Raw genomic sequence first — 19,976 nt, 5'->3', positions numbered from 1 at the left:
ACACAGAGGCCCGGAAGCCACACAGAGCCCAGGAGGCCACACAGAGGCCAGGAGGCCACACAGAGGCCAGGAGGCCACACAGAGGCCAGGAGGCCACACAGAGGCCAGGAGGCCACACAGAGGCCAGGAGGCCACACCGAGGCCAGGAAGCCACACCGAGGCCAGGAAGCCACACCGAGGCCATGAAGCCACACAGAGGCCAGGAGGCCACACAGAGGCCAGGAAGCTACACAGAGGCCAGGAAGCTACACAGAGGCCAGGAAGCCACACAGAGGCCAGGAAGCCACACAGAGGTCAGAGGCACCGAGGCAGGAGGCACGAGGCCAGGAGGCAACTGAGGCGCGCGGCCAGGAAGCCCAAGGCACAGAGACAGTACACACAGAGGCCCGAAGGCAGGAGGCACCGAGGCCAGGAGGCACAAAGACCCGAGGCCAAGACCTGAGGCCAGAAGGCACAGAGGCCCGAGGCCAGAAGGCACAGAGGTCAAAGGCCAGGAGGGACAGCGGCCAAAGACCAGGAGGGACAGCGGCCAAAGGCCCAAGGCCAGGCCAAGGCAGGCAGCACAGAGGACCAAGGTCATGAGGCACAGAGGACCAAGGGTAGGCAGCACAGAGGAACAGAGGCACAAGCCAGGAAGCACGAGGCCCGGACAAAGAGACACAGAGGCCCGAGGCCAGGAGGTCCGGGGGCCAGGAGGTCCGGGGGTCAGGAGGAACAGGGACCAGGAGGCACCGAGACCCAACCCCAGGAGGCGCAAAGGTCAGGAGGCTTAGAGGCCGGAAGGACCAGAGACCAGAGGCCAGGAGGGCCAGAGGACACAGAGGCCACAAAGACCAGGATGCTAGGAGGCCCCGAGGCTAGGAGGCCCCCCCCCAGAGGCCACAGAGGCCAGGAGGCTCAGAGGCCACAGAGGCCAGGAGGCCATACACCGGCCACATGGCCCAGAGAAAACACACACAGAAGACACAGGGGCCCGAAGGCCACAGGGACCAGGAGGGCACAGGGGCCAGGAACCCACAGATGCTACAGGGGCCAGGAACCCACAGAGGCCACAGGTGCCAGGCGTTCCCAGAGGTCACGGGGGCCAGGAGTCCACAGAGGCCACGGGGGCCAGGAGTCCACGGAGGCCACGGGGGCCAGGAGTCCACGGGGGCCAGGAGTCCACAGAGGCCACGGGGGCCAGGAGTCCACAGAGGCCACGGGGGCCAGGAGTCCACAGAGGCCACGGGGGCCAGGAGTCCACAGAGGCCACGGGGGCCAGGAGTCCACAGAGGCCACGGGGGCCAGGAGTCCACAGAGGCCACGGGGGCCAGGAGTCCACAGAGGCCACAGGGGCAGGAGGCCACAGAAGCCACAGGGGCCAGGTACCACCGATGCCCCCATCAAGAGGTCACCCCTGCACACACCCCAGGCAGACACCATCAGGACGCCGACACATCAGGAGGGAGGCAGCCGACCTAGAAGGGGTGCAACCCCGGACAGGACAGGGCACCGCCAAGCAGGGGGGAAAGGCCGGCAGAGCCCCGAACCGCAGAAGCAGGAGCACAGCTGTCGGTGACATCAGGAGGGAGGCAGCATGGAAACAGACCTCGGACGCGGCAGGCCCAGGATACCCCTTCCCACGCGTGCACGCCGTGCAGTGGAGAAGACGCAGGCACGCGACAGGGAGAGGCTCTGGCCCCACCGCCATAGACTCACCAGCACCGCAGCGTCCGGCGAGGATGGAGGGGTCACGGGCTTCACAAGGAACCTTCCCGGCCGCTCCCCCGGAAGTGCTCCTGCCGACATCCGGGTCACTGCAGCAGGGAAGCCTTCAACGCGGCAGGGCCCCCCCCCGCCGCGCACACGATCCAGGACCAGGACACCCCTTCCCCTGCTGCAGGCGTCATTCCCTGGCGGCAAAACCGGACCAGGAGAAGAGGACGAGGCGCACCGGAGGACGGAGTCCACGAGGGGAGCTCCACCGACCGTGCTTCCGGATCCAGAGCTCCGCCGTTCCCATGAAGACCGCACGGACTCAACAGGACCCAGGCACTGCAGGTTCCGATCCCAGCAGGACAGGAAACCAACTGATGAGGGAGGGGGACCGCCCCTTTTTATCTGTAGGTTTCCTGTCCTGAAGGGGGCGGATCCCTCTCTCGTGGGTGCTGTCGTGACGACTGGAAAATATATATATATATTTATTTATATATACAGTACAGACCAAACGTTTGGACACACATTCTCATTCAAAGAGTTTTCTTTATTTTCATGACTCTGAAAATTGTAGATTCACATTGAAGGCATCAAAACTATGAATTATCACATGTGGAATGAAATACTCAACAAAAAAGTGTGAAACAACTGAAAATATGTCTTATATTCTAGGTTCTTCAATCTAGTCACCTTTTGCTTTGATTACTGCTTTGCACAATCTTGGCATTCTCTTGATGAGCTTCAAGAGGTAGTCACCGGAAATGGTTTTCCAACAGTCTTGAAGGAGTTCCCAGAGATGCTTAGCACTTGTTGGCCCTTTTGCCTTCACTCTGCGGTCCAGCTCACCCCAAACCATCTCGATTGGGTTCAGGTCTGGTGACTGTGGAGGCCAGTTCATCTGGCGTAGCACCCTATCACTCTCCTCCTTAGTCACATAGCCCTTACACAGCCTGGAGGGGTGTTTGGGGTCATTGTCCTGTTGAAAAATAAATGATGCTCCAACTAAACGCAAACCGGATGGAATAGCACGCCGCTGCAAGATGCTGGGGTAGCCATGCTGGTTCAGTAGGCCTTCAATTCTGAATAAATCCCCAACAGTGTCCCCAGCAAAGCCCCCCCCCACACCATCACACCTCCTCCACCATGCTTCACGGTGGGAACCAGGCATGTAGAGTCCATCCATTCACCTTTTCTACAAAGACACGGTGGTTGGATCCAAAGATCTCAAATTTGGACTCATCAGACCAAAGCACAGATTTCCACTGGTCTAATGTCCATTCCTTGTGTTCTTTACCCAAACAAGTCTCTTCTGCTTGTTCCTGTCCTTAGCAGTGGTTTCCTAGCAGCTATTTTACCATGAAGGCTACTGCACAAAGTCTCCTCTTAACAGTTGCTCTAGCGATGAGATGTGTCCAAACTTTTGATTTGTACTAAATAAATATATATATATATATATATATATATATATATGTGCCTAAACAATATTAAAATACTGCAGGGTTTGACCCTATAGGTTACACACGCACATCGCCCAGGACCAGTAGTCATGTGTGCAGAATACAGAATATAGAATAGAGGGCCCTTTACACGCAGTGACATCGCTAGCGTTGTCGCTGGTGAAAGCACCCGCCCCCGTCATTTGGGTGACACGGGCAAATCTCGCTAGTACCCGTCACACATACTTACCTTCCTAGCGACGTCGCTGTGGCCGGCGAACCGCCTCTTTTCTAAGGGGGCGGTTCGTCCGGCGTCACAGCGGTGTCACTAAGCAGCCGCCCAATAGAAGCGGAGGGGCGGAGAGCAGCTGCATGAAAGTCACACCCACCTCGTTGCCGGAGGACGCAGGTACAGTGTTGTTCCCGGGGTGTCACACGTAGTGCTGTGTGCTGCCTCAGGAACAACCAACAACCAGCGTCCTGAAGCAGCAACGACATTTGGGAAACGCACGACGTGTCATCGATCAACGATTTGGTGAGGATTTCCATCGTCAACAGTCGCTCATATGTGTCACACGCAACGACGTCGCTAACGAGGCCCCAACGACATATCGTTAGCGATGTCGTTGCATGTAAAGGGCCCCCCCTTTACACACTGAGCACAGCCCCCCCCGCCCTCCCGCACACACTGAGCAGAGCCCCCCCTCCTGCACACACTGAGCACAGCCCCCCCTGCACACACTGAACAGAGCCCCCCCCTGCACACACTGAGCAGAGCCCCCCCCCCTGCACACACTGAGCACAGCCCCCCCTGCACACACTGAGCACAGCCCCCCCTGCACACACTGAGCACAGCCCCCCCTGCACACACTGAACAGAGCCCCCCCCTGCACACACTGAGCAGAGCCCCCCCCCCTGCACACACTGAGCACAGCCCCCCCTGCACACACTGAGCACAGCCCCCCCTGCACACACTGAGCAGAGCCCCCTCCTGCACACACTGAGCAGAGTCCCCCCCCTGCACACACTGAGCACAGCCCCCCCCTGCACACACTGAGCAGAGTCCCCCCCCTGCACACACTGAGCAGAGTCCCCCCCCTGCACACACTGAGCACAGCCCCCCCCTGCACACACTGAGCACAGCCCCCCCTGCACACACTGAGCAGAGTCCCCCCCCTGCACACACTGAGCAGAGTCCCCCCCCTGCACACACTGAGCAGAGTCCCCCCCCTGCACACACTGAGCAGAGTCCCCCCCCTGCACACACTGAGCACAGCCCCCCCCTGCACACACTGAGCACAGCCCCCCCCTGCACACACTGAGCACAGCCCCCCCCTGCACACACTGAGCAGAGTCCCCCCCCTGCACACACTGAGCAGAGTCCCCCCCCTGCACACACTGAGCACAGCCCCCCCCTGCACACACTGAGCACAGCCCCCCCTGTACACACTGAGCAGAGCCCCCCCTGTACACACTGAGCAGAGTCCCCCCCCCTGTACACACTGAGCAGAGTCCCCCCCTGCACACACTGAGCAGAGTCCCCCCCTGCACACACTGAGCAGAGTCCCCCCCTGCACACACTGAGCAGAGTCCCCCCCTGCACACACTGAGCAGAGTCCCCCCCTGCACACACTGAGCAGAGTCCCCCCCTGCACACACTGAGCAGAGTCCCCCCCTGCACACACTGAGCAGAGTCCCCCCCCTGCACACACTGAGCAGAGTCCCCCCCCTGCACACACTGAGCACAGCCCCCCCTGCACACACTGAGCAGAGTCCCCCCCTGCACACACTGAGCAGAGTCCCCCCCTGCACACACTGAGCAGAGTCCCCCCCCTGCACACACTGAGCAGAGTCCCCCCCTGCACACACTGAGCAGAGTCCCCCCCTGCACACACTGAACAGAGTCCCCCCCTGCACACACTGAACAGAGTCCCCCCCTGCACACACTGAACAGAGTCCCCCCCTGCACACACTGAGCAGAGTCCCCCCCCTGCACACACTGAGCAGAGTCCCCCCCCTGCACACACTGAGCAGAGTCCCCCCCCTGCACACACTGAGCAGAGTCCCCCCCTGCACACACTGAGCAGAGTCCCCCCCCTGCACACACTGAGCAGAGTCCCCCCCCTGCACACACTGAGCAGAGTCCCCCCCCTGCACACACTGAGCAGAGTCCCCCCCCTGCACACACTGAGCAGAGTCCCCCCCTGCACACACTGAGCAGAGTCCCCCCCTGCACACACTGAGCAGAGTCCCCCCCTGCACACACTGAGCAGAGTCCCCCCCTGCACACACTGAGCAGAGTCCCCCCCTGCACACACTGAGCAGAGTCCCCCCCTGCACACACTGAGCAGAGTCCCCCCCTGCACACACTGAGCAGAGTCCCCCCCTGCACACACTGAGCAGAGTCCCCCCCTGCACACACTGAGCAGAGTCCCCCCCTGCACACACTGAGCAGAGTCCCCCCCTGCACACACTGAGCAGAGTCCCCCCCTGCACACACTGAGCAGAGTCCCCCCCTGCACACACTGAGCAGAGTCCCCCCCTGCACACACTGAGCAGAGTCCCCCCCCTGCACACACTGAGCAGAGTCCCCCCCTGCACACACTGAGCAGAGTCCCCCCCTGCACACACTGAGCAGAGTCCCCCCCTGCACACACTGAGCAGAGTCCCCCCCTGCACACACTGAGCAGAGTCCCCCCCTGCACACACTGAGCAGAGTCCCCCCCTGCACACACTGAGCAGAGTCCCCCCCTGCACACACTGAGCAGAGTCCCCCCCTGCACACACTGAGCAGAGTCCCCCCCTGCACACACTGAGCAGAGTCCCCCCCTGCACACACTGAGCAGAGTCCCCCCCTGCACACACTGAGCAGAGTCCCCCCCTGCACACACTGAGCAGAGTCCCCCCCTGCACACACTGAGCAGAGTCCCCCCCTGCACACACTGAGCAGAGTCCCCCCCTGCACACACTGAGCAGAGTCCCCCCCTGCACACACTGAGCAGAGTCCCCCCCTGCACACACTGACAGAGTCCCCCCCTGCACACACTGAGCAGAGTCCCCCCCTGCACACACTGAGCAGAGTCCCCCCCTGCACACACTGAGCAGAGTCCCCCCCTGCACACACTGAGCAGAGTCCCCCCCTGCACACACTGAGCAGAGTCCCCCCCTGCACACACTGAGCAGAGTCCCCCCCTGCACACACTGAGCAGAGTCCCCCCCTGCACACACTGAGCAGAGTCCCCCCCTGCACACACTGAGCAGAGTCCCCCCCTGCACACACTGAGCAGAGTCCCCCCCTGCACACACTGAGCAGAGTCCCCCCCTGCACACACTGAGCAGAGTCCCCCCCTGCACACACTGAGCAGAGTCCCCCCCTGCACACACTGAGCAGAGTCCCCCCCCTGCACACACTGAGCAGAGTCCCCCCCTGCACACACTGAGCAGAGTCCCCCCCTGCACACACTGAGCAGAGTCCCCCCCCTGCACACACTGAGCAGAGTCCCCCCCCCTGCACACACTGAGCAGAGCCCCCCCCCCTGCACACACTGAGCAGAGCCCCCCCCCCTGCACACACTGAGCAGAGCCCCCCCCCCTGCACACACTGAGCAGAGCCCCCCCCCCTGCACACACTGAGCAGAGCCCCCCCCCCTGCACACACTGAGCAGAGCCCCCCCCCTGCACACACTGAGCAGAGCCCCCCCTGCACACACTGAGCAGAGTCCCCCCCTGCACACACTGAGCAGAGCCCCCCCCCCTGCACACACTGAGCAGAGCCCCCCCCCTGCACACACTGAGCAGAGTCCCCCCCTGCACACACTGAGCAGAGTCCCCCCCTGCACACACTGAGCAGAGTCCCCCCCTGCACACACTGAGCAGAGTCCCCCCCTGCACACACTGAGCAGACTCCCCCCCTGCACACACTGAGCAGAGTCCCCCCCTGCACACACTGAGCAGAGTCCCCCCCTGCACACACTGAGCAGACTCCCCCCCTGCACACACTGAGCAGAGTCCCCCCCTGCACACACTGAGCAGAGTCCCCCCCTGCACACACTGAGCAGAGTCCCCCCCTGCACACACTGAGCAGAGTCCCCCCCTGCACACACTGAGCAGAGTCCCCCCCTGCACACACTGAGCAGAGTCCCCCCCTGCACACACTGAGCAGAGTCCCCCCTGCACACACTGAGCAGAGCCCCCCCCTGCACACACTGAGCAGAGTCCCCCCCTGCACACACTGAGCAGAGTCCCCCCCTGCACACACTGAGCAGAGTCCCCCCCTGCACACACTGAGCAGAGTCCCCCCCTGCACACACTGAGCAGAGTCCCCCCTGCACACACTGAGCAGAGCCCCCCCTGCACACACTGAGCAGAGCCCCCCCTGCACACACTGAGCAGAGTCCCCCCCTGCACACACTGAGCAGAGTCCCCCCCTGCACACACTGAGCACAGCCCCCCCTGCACACACTGAGCAGAGTCCCCCCCTGCACACACTGAGCAGAGTCCCCCCCTGCACACACTGAGCACAGCCCCCCCTGCACACACTGAGCAGACTCCCCTGCAGCAGCAGCCCCTGGTCAGGTGACTGATCACATGGCGGTGACGTCACACAGGTCCTGTGAGCACAGGCGGTGCCGCTCTGAGGTGGAGGTCAGTGGTGTTTTCTATTTGGGGATTATTAACCCTTTTAGGACTGGAGCAGGCAGTTACAGCTCTTATTGTTGGTATCAGTGACTGGTTGCTATGGTAATAATGGCGGCTTTTGTTCTGTGTTTTCCAGTTAGTGTCTATGGAGGGTGACTGCCGCTCGCATTGTCTCTGCAGCCTGTCATTATATTCCTTCAGTGAAGTCACATGACCATTATTGTCACTGATTGTCTGCAGCTGCCATGCCTTGTGCAAAGTACCTCCTGCTCAGAAAATGACTGATTGGCTGCAGCTATCATATGTTGTACATACTGACCGTCATCACCACCTCAGCCAATAAGTGGCTGCAGCCGTCATGTGCCATAAATACTGACATCCCCTCCTCAGCCAATGATTGGCTGCAGCCATCATGTGTCATAGATACCAACATAACCTCCTTGGCCAGTGATTGGCTGCAGCGGTCATGTGCTATAGACTCTGACATAACCTCCTTGGCCAGGGTTTGGCTGCAGCGGTCATGTGCCTTTTGTACCAACATCACCTCAGCCAGTGATTGGCTGCAGCTGTCATGTGCCATTCATACCAACATTACTTCATCAGCCAGTGATTGGCTGCAGTGGTCATTTGCCTTTCGTATCGACATCACCTTCTCAGCCAGTGATTAGCTGCAGCAGTCATGTATCGTGCATACTGACATAACCTCTTCAGACAGTGATTGGTTGTGGCTGTCATGTGCTGTGCGTGCCGACATCACCTCCTCGGCCAGTAATTGTCCGTAGCGGTCATGTGCCTTTCATACCAACATCACCTCCTCAGCCAGTGATTGGCTGCAGCAGTCATGTGCTGTGCGTAGTGACATCATCTCCTCGGCCAGTGATTGGCTGCAGTGGTCATGTGCCGTGCATACTGCCATCACCACCTCGGCCAGTGATGGGCTGCAGTGGTCATGTGCCATGCATACTGCCATCACCACCTCGGCCAGTGATGGGCTGCAGTGGTCATGTGCCATGCATACTGCCATCACCACCTCGGCCAGTGATGGGCTGCAGTGGTCATGTGCCATGCATACTGCCATCACCACCTTGGCCAGTGATGGGCTGCAGTGGTCATGTGCCGTGCATACCGACATCATCACCTCGGCCAGTGATTGGCTGCAGTGGTCATGTGCCATGCATACTGCCATCACCTCCTTGGCCAGTGATTGCCTGCAGTGGTCATGTGCCATAGATACCAACATAACCTCCTCAGCCAATGATTGGCTGCAGCGGTCATGTGCTATAGACACCGACATAACTTCCTCGACCAGTGATTGGCTCCAGTGGTCATGTGCCTTTCGTACCGACATCACCTTCTGAGCCAGTGATTGGCTGTAGTTGTCATGTGTCATTCATACTGACATCACCTCTTCGGCCATTGATTGGCTGCAGTGGTCATGTGTCATTCATACTGACATCACCTCCTCAGCCAATGATTGGCTGCAGTGGTCATGTGCCGTTCGTAGTGACATCACCTCCTCAGCCAGTGATTGGCTGCAGCGGTCATGTGTTGGTGTAACATGCTCTGCCCTTGTGTTAATCCCTGTGTTTGCGGGCAGTTTTCCCTGTTTCTTCCCCTGTTTCCGCGGAGAGCCGCACGTCGGCTGATTTATCCTTGGACGAGCTGTACTTTTAATTGCCGCTAATTGTTGAGCACATTTTCCTAAATGTTTGCCGCTCACTTCTTGTGAATTCGGCAAAATTACAGCAAAACTTCACCGGTGGTGGAATAAACGGGTGAAACACAAAATACTGACGTCCGCACTCGCTGTCCTGCTGCGGCCTGCAGCTGCCTCCGAAAACACAAGCGTGACACCGCACCGAGCCAGGAGGAGCTGCGCGGAGAACCGGACGGGGCTTTATCTATGGGAACACGTCACTCGGTTCCTGGTACCCGGAGAGGTGGCAGTGACCGGTCTCACCGGCTGCTCCCGTCTGGTAGATTGAAGCTCTGCAGACTCTGCTACCTCACAGCCGGGCTCTGCCAGGGTCCGGGCAGCACACGCTGGCTGACAGCGTCTCTATAACACATTTTCATCACTTTCTTTTGCTCTTTGTAGAATTTAAGTGGCCAAAAAGGAAGTTAAAAACCATTGTGCTAAATAACTTGTAGAAATCCCGGATCTCCCCTAATTCTGCGGCTCCGCTCCATTCTGTGCTGCGTCGCTCCACTCACATTCGTGTCTTCAGGAGTGCAGTATGTGAAATCTCTGCTTGTAGAGCATCGGGACATTCTCCAGAGTCTGCCAATCACAGCTAGGTGGCGCGGTGAGAATGCCTGGTCAGCTGCCGAGCTGTGATTGGGAGAAATAAAAGGGCATGCCCCCGGAGGAAATTGTGAGGAAACGACCAGTTGCACAACAATCAGAGATTTCACATAAGTTCCCAAAGCAACCAATGTGAATATCTGTTACGCTGGTGGGTGTGGGCCCGCAGCATTGACTCACTCTGGAGGGGCGTAACTAAGAGACTCCATCGTTTTCACTACAGCCTCTGATGGAGAGGATAGGCTTGTGCTGGAAGCTAGCTGCCATGTGCTACTCCAGGGGATAGCTCAGCACTGTGGCAGCTAACCCCAGGGGTCAAGGATGGAGAAACAGACTCCGGTGCAGGCCGGGCAGCAGGTGCAGACTGGACGGCTGATCCAAGCCGGTACAGCAGGTTCACACAGGTACTACAACACAAGTACAGGGGAGCAGGAACAGGTAACAAAACCAGGGTCCAGAGAACGTGAAACTGTCACGCTAGGCACGGTGAAGTACCAAAAGAAAGGGAAGGGAAGGTAAACCCTGTGCCTAGGGAAGGGGAAGATGGTAACCCCTGACCAAACCTACTGCTGGTCCTTGGGGTCCTTCACCACCTTAGATAGGTTCCGCACCTATGCGCTGAGACGGATACCTGACCCTAGGTATCTTTAGTGCTGGACCCTAAATAGGGAACAGATGGGAGGAGCTCTTAATCAACCCCACTAAACACTACAGAGGACACAAGGGGGACACACAGGGGAAAGTGCATGAACTACTTATCCTCAGATGACTCAGGTAGAAGTTCAGCAAAGTTTTCAGCAACGATACCACGGGGGAATACAAGCCACCTGCTTGCAACCAGGGCTTGAATGAACTGAATAATATCACCAGCACCAGTCCAAGGAAGGAAGGAGTATTTAAGCACATGGAGAATACTAATGATCAGCAGCTGGATGGAAGTCGAGCTCCTGCTGGGTTCAAAAGGGGGAGACAGAAATCCAGCAGGAAAGCTACCTATACCAATGAATACTGACAGCAGGAACAATGGAAAATCAGAAAGCATTTTGTGCAGCCAAACACTGTAACCTTCTGTGGCCAAAAACCACATGACTGGATCCACAGACTCAGACGGCTGTAATGGACAGGCTAGAGGGAAGCCACTCACCAAGCAGGACCCCCTAGAACCCTGAAACCCTTTAACCCCTATACAGGGATTTGTAATTACACAGGGCCCTGGAGATCACTACCTGTGGAAGGCTGCAGTCCGAGAGAGTAGTAGTCAGGCAGGGTCAAACCAGGAACAGCAGAACAGGGACAGAATCGGCAGGCAAGGACGTAGTCAGAAAACGTAGCAGAGGTCAAATCCGGATCGGGCAGCGAGGTACAAAAACAGCAGGCAGAAGGGTAGTCAGGAAACAAGCGGTAATCAGCACACGAAATCACAGAACAGGACGGAACAGGAGCCAGAATTTTCAGAACTATCTCTGGCAGAGGTCAGCAGACAGGAGGGGCATTATAAAGGGTGTGGTGTCTTCCCATAGGCTGTAGCTGAATGATGGTACTTCAGCTGGGAGACACACCACCTACAGTCAGCCCGTGGCACTGCAGATCCCCAGGAAACCCAGACCAGTGGATGAGTGGAGCCTGCGCCAACCGGCACCACTGGCATCGACTCCTCTCCCATCACCAGCACTATGCACGGCAGGAACACTGCGTCGCCTGGCGATCGGAGTAGAAGTCGATGGAGCGGACTCCAGGACTGACATAACAGACTGTCTGTCACCCCTGACACACCCATGACAGAAACGTGACCTGACAACTAGCAAGTGTGTCTCTAGCAGTAAGACCATGTTGCTCAGGCACCTTCCATAGGGGGAGGATGCCTTAAGTACCTAGTGCCTCTCAGCTATTGGCTGAGAGACACTTATGGGTTAGGACACGCTGTAAGAGCAGGGATGCATGCGCACCCTAGATACACTCTTAGAAGACTTGTGTGTCATGCTCAGGCCCCAGGAGCCATCAGCAGGGACAGAGGTAGACACTACCGCTAAGTGGCTGGGAGAGGGAGTGCGCTGAATCCTTGCAGGGAGGAGGAAGTAGTACCGTGCCAGGATGCCGAGACGACATTACAGTACCTCCTTCCTTCTTACGCCCTTTCATTTCCAAGCCTGAAAGGAATATCTTCAGAAAAAGAGGGGTATTAATGTTCTCCATGGGCTCCCATGACCTCTCCCCAGGAACAAAACCCAGCCAATCCACTAGGAAAAGGGGTTTACCTTTCACCTTTTTCATGGCCACGATGTTTTCACCTGAAACACGTCTTCTGAGTTGACTGGTGAAGGCAGGGTAACAGGATTCTTGAAGTAGTAGCCCAGGGCAACAGGCTTGAGGAGAGACACATGGAAGGAATTTGGGATACGTAAGGAGGACAGAAGCTTCAGCTTGTAGGACACAGCATTAATCTGCTGGAGAACCTCAAAGGGACTACTAAAGCAGGGACCCAACTTGTAGGAAGGCATCTTGAGCCAACCTATCTGGAAGCGAGCCATACCTTGTCTTCAGGCCGGAATTAGGAAAGCTCCAGGCGTCTTATTCGCATGTCTTTTCATCCGTACTGAGGACTGCTACAGAGAGGCTGTGAGGACCTGGACTCTGTCAGTGCTTAGCAGGGGTTAAATTTCTTAAAATTCAGCCAGACATGAAGATAGTTTGTTTATAGACAGGGGATAAGCCCTCATTGTTTTTACAAGACTCTTGTTGACTCATGTAATTGCCTTGGCCAATGAAGGCCAGACACACAGATAAATCAATTATGCGAACTTCCCATTGTATTAGTGAATTATTAGATGTGATGTAACTTACCTGCCTCACCCTTGTCTCTGAATATTTGAATATGGCTTGAAATCTAGCCACTAAAGGCCCCGTCACACTAAGCAACATCGCTAGCAACATCGCTGCTAAGGAACGACTTTTGTGACGTAGCAGCAATGTTGCTAGCGATGTCGCTGTGTGTGACATCCAGCAACAACCTGGCCCGTGCTGTGAGGTCGTTGGTTGTTGCTGAATGTCCTGGACCATTTTTTAGTTGTTGCTGTCCCGCTGTGAAGCACAGATCGCTGTGTGTGACAGCGAGACAGCAACAACTAAATGTGCAGGCAGCAGGAGCCGGCTTCTGCGGAGGCTGGTAACCACGGTAAACATCGCGTAACCAAGAAGCCCTTACCTTGGTTACCCGATATTTTCCTTCGTTACCAGCGTCCGCTGCTCTCACCTGTCAGTGCCGGCTCCTGCTCTGTGCACACGTAGCTGGAGTACACATGGGGTAATTAACCCGATGTGTACTGTGGCTAGGAATGCAGGGAATAGGGAGCCGGCACTGGCAGTGTGAGAGCGGCGGACGCTGGTAACGAAGGTAAATATCGGGTAACCAAGGTAAGGACTTCTTGGTTACCCGATGTTTACTGTGGTTACCAGCGTCCGCAGAAGCCGGCTCCTGCTGCCTGCACATGTAGCAGAGTACACATCAGGTAATTAACCCGATGTGTACTGTGGCTAGGTGTGCAGGGAGCCAGCGCTAAGCGGTGTGCGCTGGTAACCCAGGTAAATATCGGGTTGGTTACCCGATATTTACCTTAGTTACCAAGCGCAGCATCGCTTCTACGCGGCGCTGCTGGCTGGGGGCTGGTCACTGGTTGCTGGTGAGATCTGCCTGTGTGACAGCTCACCAGCAACCCTTGTAGCGACGTTCCAGCGATCCCTACCAGGTCAGGTTGCTGGTGGGATCGCTGGAGCGTCGCTTAGTGTAACATCTCACCAGCAACCTCCTAGCAACTTACCAGCGATCCCTATCAGATTGTATCGTTGTTGGGATCGCTGGTAAGTTGTTTAGTGTGACTGGGCCTTTAGAGCCCAGTCTTTTCCACCAATCGTGAAGACCCCAATGATCTGAATGGAAAGCTCAGGGGTATAAGAAGGAGGACTGTCCATTGCCCGGGTAGACTCTTGCTACATGCTACCAATCTCTGACGTGCGGATGCGATTGGCAAGCCATAACCAAACCTGGATTATAATACTACATGGACTTCAGCATTGAATGCAAGGATTCGGCTGTGATACCAAGGACTACCTAAGGAAGGAATCCAGCTTGGGACAATCCAGTTATCTGACTACAGACTTTGCAGTCCTCAGCCAGCTTCCTAAATCTGGCGTTATTCCATTCTCGGTGGGTGCCCGCCGAAAGCGGGGTGCTGCTGGATCGGAGTAAGTGGCCCTGGAAGCTCGGAGGCAAGGACATTCTAATCCCTGGTGAGCCAGCGGAAGGGTGAGACTCTGTTGCCTGTTACATTTGTGTGTTTTGCTGGTTATGTGTTATGTGCCGTTAATATTTTGGGGATCCAATAAAGTCTTAATATTGTGATTCCCTCACCCTGTGTTGTCTGAGTAGTGTTCCGCCCACGGTTAAGGAGGCCGGCGTTCAGTTGGGATGAGCCCTGGGCCATGCTGTCTTTCTAAAGGCGGCCGGGCCAGCGGACGAGAGCACCCACTGACCCCCTTGTTTCCACAGAGGCCTTGGTCTCTGCCCAGATTTCGGAGAAACTCTTGATGAGAGCATTGGCCACAGGGTTGCTGTTGGTGGTAACCACAGTAAAGGAAATATTGGGAGGCTGTCCATACAATGTAGAATGGAGAATTACCAGAGGACTCACTAACATGATTGTTATAGGAGAATTCTGCCCAAGGTAAATGTTTGACGCAATTGCTGTGGTGTGCATTGACAAAGTGTCGCAGGACATTTGTGAAAATTTGGTTGACCCGCTCCATTTGACCGTTGAACTGCGGGTGGTAGACTGATGAGAAGTCCAGCAGGATATTATGCAGCTTGCAGGTGGCTCTCCAAAATCTGGATGTAAACCGGATGCTTCTGTCTAAACCTATGTAGATGGGTAGACAATGCAGGCAGAAGACATGCTGGATAAACTGGTTGGCGAGTACGGGAGCTGAAGGAAAATTGGAGAAAACAATGAAGTGGGGCGTTTTGGAGAATTTGTCCACTACTACCCAGATGATGGAGCAACCCAAGGACAGTGATGAAGTCCATCGAGATGTGCTGCCAAGGGGCACATGGCACAGGTAAAGGTAGTAGTCACCCAGACGGAAGCTTCTGAGAGGTCTAATTGCGGGCACATAAAGAACAGGCTGAAACAAAGTTCACAACGTCCTTGCGCTGGGATGGCCACCAGTAATGCTGCCAGATGAGAAGAGTCATCTTCTTCTGCCCGGCGTGACCTGCAAGCTTAGAAGAGTGACCCCCATTGCAGCATTAATCTCCTTTCTGTTTCAGCAACATAAGTCTTTCTGGGTGGAACCTGAGACAAGCTTACTGGAGCTACCATTAGCATTTTGGATAGCTCAAAGATGTGATGAGGCTTCTCCTCTTGGTCAGCAGACAAAAAGGACCTGGGAAATGCATCTGCCTTGACGTTCTTGTCAGCCAGCCAGAAATGGAAAAAAAAATCAAAGCTGGCGAGGATTCAGCCTCTGAGCCAACTGCATGTAGGATAAGTTTTTGTGGTCGGTGTAGATGACAATGGGATGCACTGCCCCCTGCAGTGGCTAACGCCACTGCTCTACAGCCATCTTAATTGACAACAATTCTCGGTCACCAATCGAGTAGTTACGCATGAGGTCAGAGAAGGCCTTAGCAAAGAAGCCGCAGATTACCAATCGACCAGTAAAAGATTTCTGTGTGAGAACCGCGCCATCCCCAGAGGAAGAAGCATCCACTTCTAAGAAGAACTGTTTGCAGATCTCCGGTCTATGCAGCGCCGGAGCCGATGAGAAGGCTTGCTTAATGGAGATAAACACCACTCTCAGCCTCAGGAGTCCAAATCTTAAGATTCGCCACTTTGCAGGTCAAGGCAGTGATAGGAACGGTTGGGGAACAGAAATGTAAAATAAATTGGCAGCAGTAATTGACAAAGCCCAAAAACCACTGATTGCTTTCACACCATCTGAATGAGGCCACTTGAGAACTGCCGACACCTTCTCCCGATCCATTTTCAATCCGATGTTTGAGACTATGTAGCCCAGGAAGGGAATGGAAGTCTGTTTCAAGATGCACTTCTCAAACTTAGCGAACTGACAGCTCTCTCTTAACCTCTGCAGGACCTGGCGAACATTTCTCCTGTGTTGGCAGGTCAGGGAAGAACACCAGGATGTTATCCAGGCACACATCCACACACAAGTACAAAAGGTCCTGGAAAATATAATTTACAAATTCTTGGAAGACTCACGGAGCATTGCTCAGTCCGAATGGCATTACTTGATACTCATAGTGGCCATTGCGGATTTTAAAGGCAGTCTTCCATTGGTTCCCCAACCATATATGTAGAAAGTTATATGCTTCACGGAGGTTGAGTTTTGAGAAGATCCCAGAACCACGGAATCGGTTGAACATTTCCGGTATAAGTAGCATCTGATATTTATTCTTGACAATAATTTTATTGAGACCTCAATCTATACATGTACTATACATCCTTTTTTTCTTTACGAAGAAGAACCCAGCCAAAACCAGAGAGTAGGACTTCTGGATAAATCCCTTTGCCAGATTCTCCTTGATATACTAAGACATGGCCTGGGACAGAGGGTAGATTCGACCACGAGGAGTTGAGGAATCCAGAAGTAGGTCAATAGGACAAATATATGGCCTGTGGGGTGATAATGTCTCAGCCTCCTTCTTGTCAAAGATATCCACGTAGGACCAATAAGCAGGTGGCAGGCCAGGGAGATTTTATGGAGTCCACTTGGTTGGGCAGGACATAGTAGAATGAGACATTTCTTCTGACAGGACTGACCACATCTGAGCTCTTTACCGGATCTCTAGTCCAAGACAGGCTTGTGAATTCGAAGCCATAGCAGGCCCAGTAGCAGTGGATGTGACAGACCTGGCAGCACATAGAAGGCGATCTTTTCAGAGTGCAGCATTCCCTCCCAAAGCTACACTTAGTCAATGATGAACTGAACAGCCTCGGTCAAGGTTTTTTCATTAATGGTCGAGACTGCTAGGGGAGCTTGAAGTTGATGGATATGAATCTGATACTGATCCTCCATGACCTGCTGCACAAAGTTTTCTGCCGATCTGGAGTCCAAATAGGCTAACTAAGCAAATTGGGTATTGCCTAAAGATGTCACACAGAGTTTTGCACAAACTGCACTGACTGTCATGGCGGCGTTGGGCGCTGTTCAGATTGCAAATTCTGACACTCTGCCCAATAGTTTCTCTGGTGCATGGGATCAACACAGGCAGACTCGGGTGTTGGCCTGCTGTGTGTAGATTCATAGGCAGGCTAGCAAGAGTTAATCTCTTCTAGTCTGCTTGATTCTTTGATCACATGTTGTGGGGAGACCTATCACATCTGCTCCCCTCCTACTTATATTGATTGAAACCTTCCACCCATACCAGCTATAGTTTATTCTATGTTGGTCTGTGAGTGTGGTGTCCCAGACTGACTTGTGAAAGTTGTGCTCATTGCTTGGTGCAGTTGTTGAGTTTACCCGTTTTGTCTCTTCCTTCCTGCTCTTGTTTTTTGCTCCTGAACCTCTTATTGTTTTTTTACCTTTCTTTGTGCGTGCTGTGTGAAAGAGTTTTGGTTTTCCTTTGTATGTCTTTATCTGTGGATTTTATCACACTCCTGTCTTGTACCTCCCTGGGGGGAGGGGGAATCAGATAAGGACTGGTCAGGAACAGGGCCAGGAGGCAGACATGAGCCTCTCACCATCAGGAATATCTCTGAAATTAGGGATAGCATAGGGGCCTCTAGCTTGAGGGACAGTCTAGGAGCTCCAGTTCCCTGCTATCCTATAGTCACTACATGACAAAAGATATGGATACAGAGGTCGGGGTTGAGAGGACGTGCTCTCACCCAGGTTCGCCTCTCCTATGGACCATAGGCTTAGATACTTCCTGGCTAAACAGGACAGGAACAGATCTGCTATTAAAGACTTCCCCAGTAGAAGCATGTTGCGATTTTCTTCGTGGCGAACCATTGCCAAGTTTACATGATCCACCTGCATGGGTTCAGTAGAAGTAGCAGGAATAGCGGACTGTGGCACAATGGGTCTCTGGAAGGTTGGAGCAATTTGCAACAACCTCCTCTCTTGGCTCACCTCTTTCGAGTGTTTTTGGAACCTGAGGTTAATTTGGATAGCCAGAGATATAAGGAAGTAGGAACATCTTGGTCTGCTAATTCGTCTTTCAGCCAGAAAGCAGCTATGAGCTCCTCATTGTTTCAGCCAAGTAGAGAGGACAGGGTGCGGAAATCGAATGGCATACTGTCTTACGGTGAGACTTCCCTAACGTAGTCTGAAAAACGAAGATACTGCTAAGGTTACATAAACCGGCTCATCAAATATCTTGAGGAGCACCTACAGGAACGTTTGCAGGATTGAGACAACAGGATTGCTTGTTCTCCCATGGATTGATCCAGACGAGGTCCTCACCCGTCAGATGAGACATAAGAAAGGCCACATTAACCCAATCCGAAGCGAATTGGTGAGACAGAAGTTCAAAGTGCAAAGAGTACTGGTTTATAAATCCTCTGCATTTCTTGGGTCGCCGTCAAACCACAGCAGACAAGATGGGACCGGAACCAGGAGCTGGATTTACAGCCAGAGTAGACACTACAGCCGGGACAGAATCAGGTGCAGATAGGTGTCCACTAAGCGCAAATAGGGCAGGATTCGGTCTTGTTGTTCCCATTGACAGGTCAGCTTTTGTTACAGTCCTGTGAGCTGAGTGGTACTGGAGCCAGCGGGGTCCATTGCCTGAGCAAACTGTTACGCTGGTGAGTGTGGCCTAACTGTGCCACAGTCCCGGCTGACCCTGGTGGGTGTAACCAAGCGATTTCCTCATTTTCACTGGAGCCTCTGAGGATAGGCTTGTGCTGGAAGGTAGCGACCAGGTGCTACTCCCGGGGATATCTTGGCACTGTAGCAACTGACCCCAACGGTTGAGGATACAGAAACGGACTTGAAAGCATACCGGACAGCTGATTCAGGTGGGAACGACAGGTTCAGGCAGCTACAGGTAGGTACTAGTAGAGAGGTATGGGTTAGCAGGAATAGATAACAGAACCAGGATATGGGAAACGGGACCTGACAACTAACAAGCGTGTCTCTAGCAGTAAGGCCACATTGCTCAGGCACCTCCCATAGGGGGAGGGTGCCTTAATGTGCACCTGTCATGTCAGTTTTTTTGTTTTTTTTTATATTTAAAGCCACCCCCAATTTGTTTTATGAAATGTGCATCACTAACATGGTTTTAAAAAGATTCCATGTATTTATCTTAGAAAAAGACTGTATATTTTGAAGTGAATGCAGTACATATATTTAGGTTTCAGTCATAGGGGATGGGAGCGGCGCTTTTTCTGGGTTCAGTGACTGTCACTCAAGTTCAGGTTCGATACTTTTTTTAACTTAGTCTCGCCCCCTGCAATGTAATTGATTCCACTGCAGGAGTCACGGTCGCCTATTGCCTCTTGGTGAGGTTAGTAACAGGCCCAGGGTCTCTTTTATCATCGGAGGTCTTACACTTTAAATGTATGTTTTTCTTTTGGTAGTCGCAGAGTTAGGCCTCTTTCACACGTCCATGAAAATCACGCACGTTTTTCACGGATGTGTCAAAGGTGCGTTTTGCCCTCCGTGAGACGTGTTTATGGCATACGTGTGTTCTCCGTGTGTGATCCGTGATAACACACGGAGAATGGGAACTTTCTACTCACCTGTCCCTGGTGTCACTGTCCGTGGTGCTGATCTACGGTCTCCGGTCCTGCCGACTCCCCGCTGCTGCTGCTTCCGGCCGCAGTGAAGTAAATATGCAATGAGCATAATGAGCGGCGGTCGGAAGCAAGTGACAGCAGCGGCAG

The 19,976-nt window shown here is 54.5% G+C and overlaps 1 protein-coding gene across 1 annotated transcript in view; it reads left to right on the top strand.

Moving 5' to 3' along the window:
- The first annotated feature begins 7,728 nt into the window (after positions 1-7,728).
- LOC142257726 (uncharacterized) overlaps positions 7,729-19,976 on the top strand; it is a 34,490-nt gene continuing 22,242 nt past the window's right edge. Inside the window, exon 1 of the mRNA XM_075329886.1 lies at positions 7,729-7,775. The gene's annotated coding sequence lies outside the window, so the exon portion shown is untranslated. The remainder of the gene's footprint in view (positions 7,776-19,976) is intronic.

The sequence above is a fragment of the Anomaloglossus baeobatrachus genome, chromosome 1 (genome assembly GCF_048569485.1).
Source record: "Anomaloglossus baeobatrachus isolate aAnoBae1 chromosome 1, aAnoBae1.hap1, whole genome shotgun sequence".
NCBI lineage: Eukaryota > Metazoa > Chordata > Amphibia > Anura > Aromobatidae > Anomaloglossus > Anomaloglossus baeobatrachus.
Note: the sequence above shows the minus strand (reverse complement) of the source record. Positions and strands in the feature narration are given on the sequence as shown.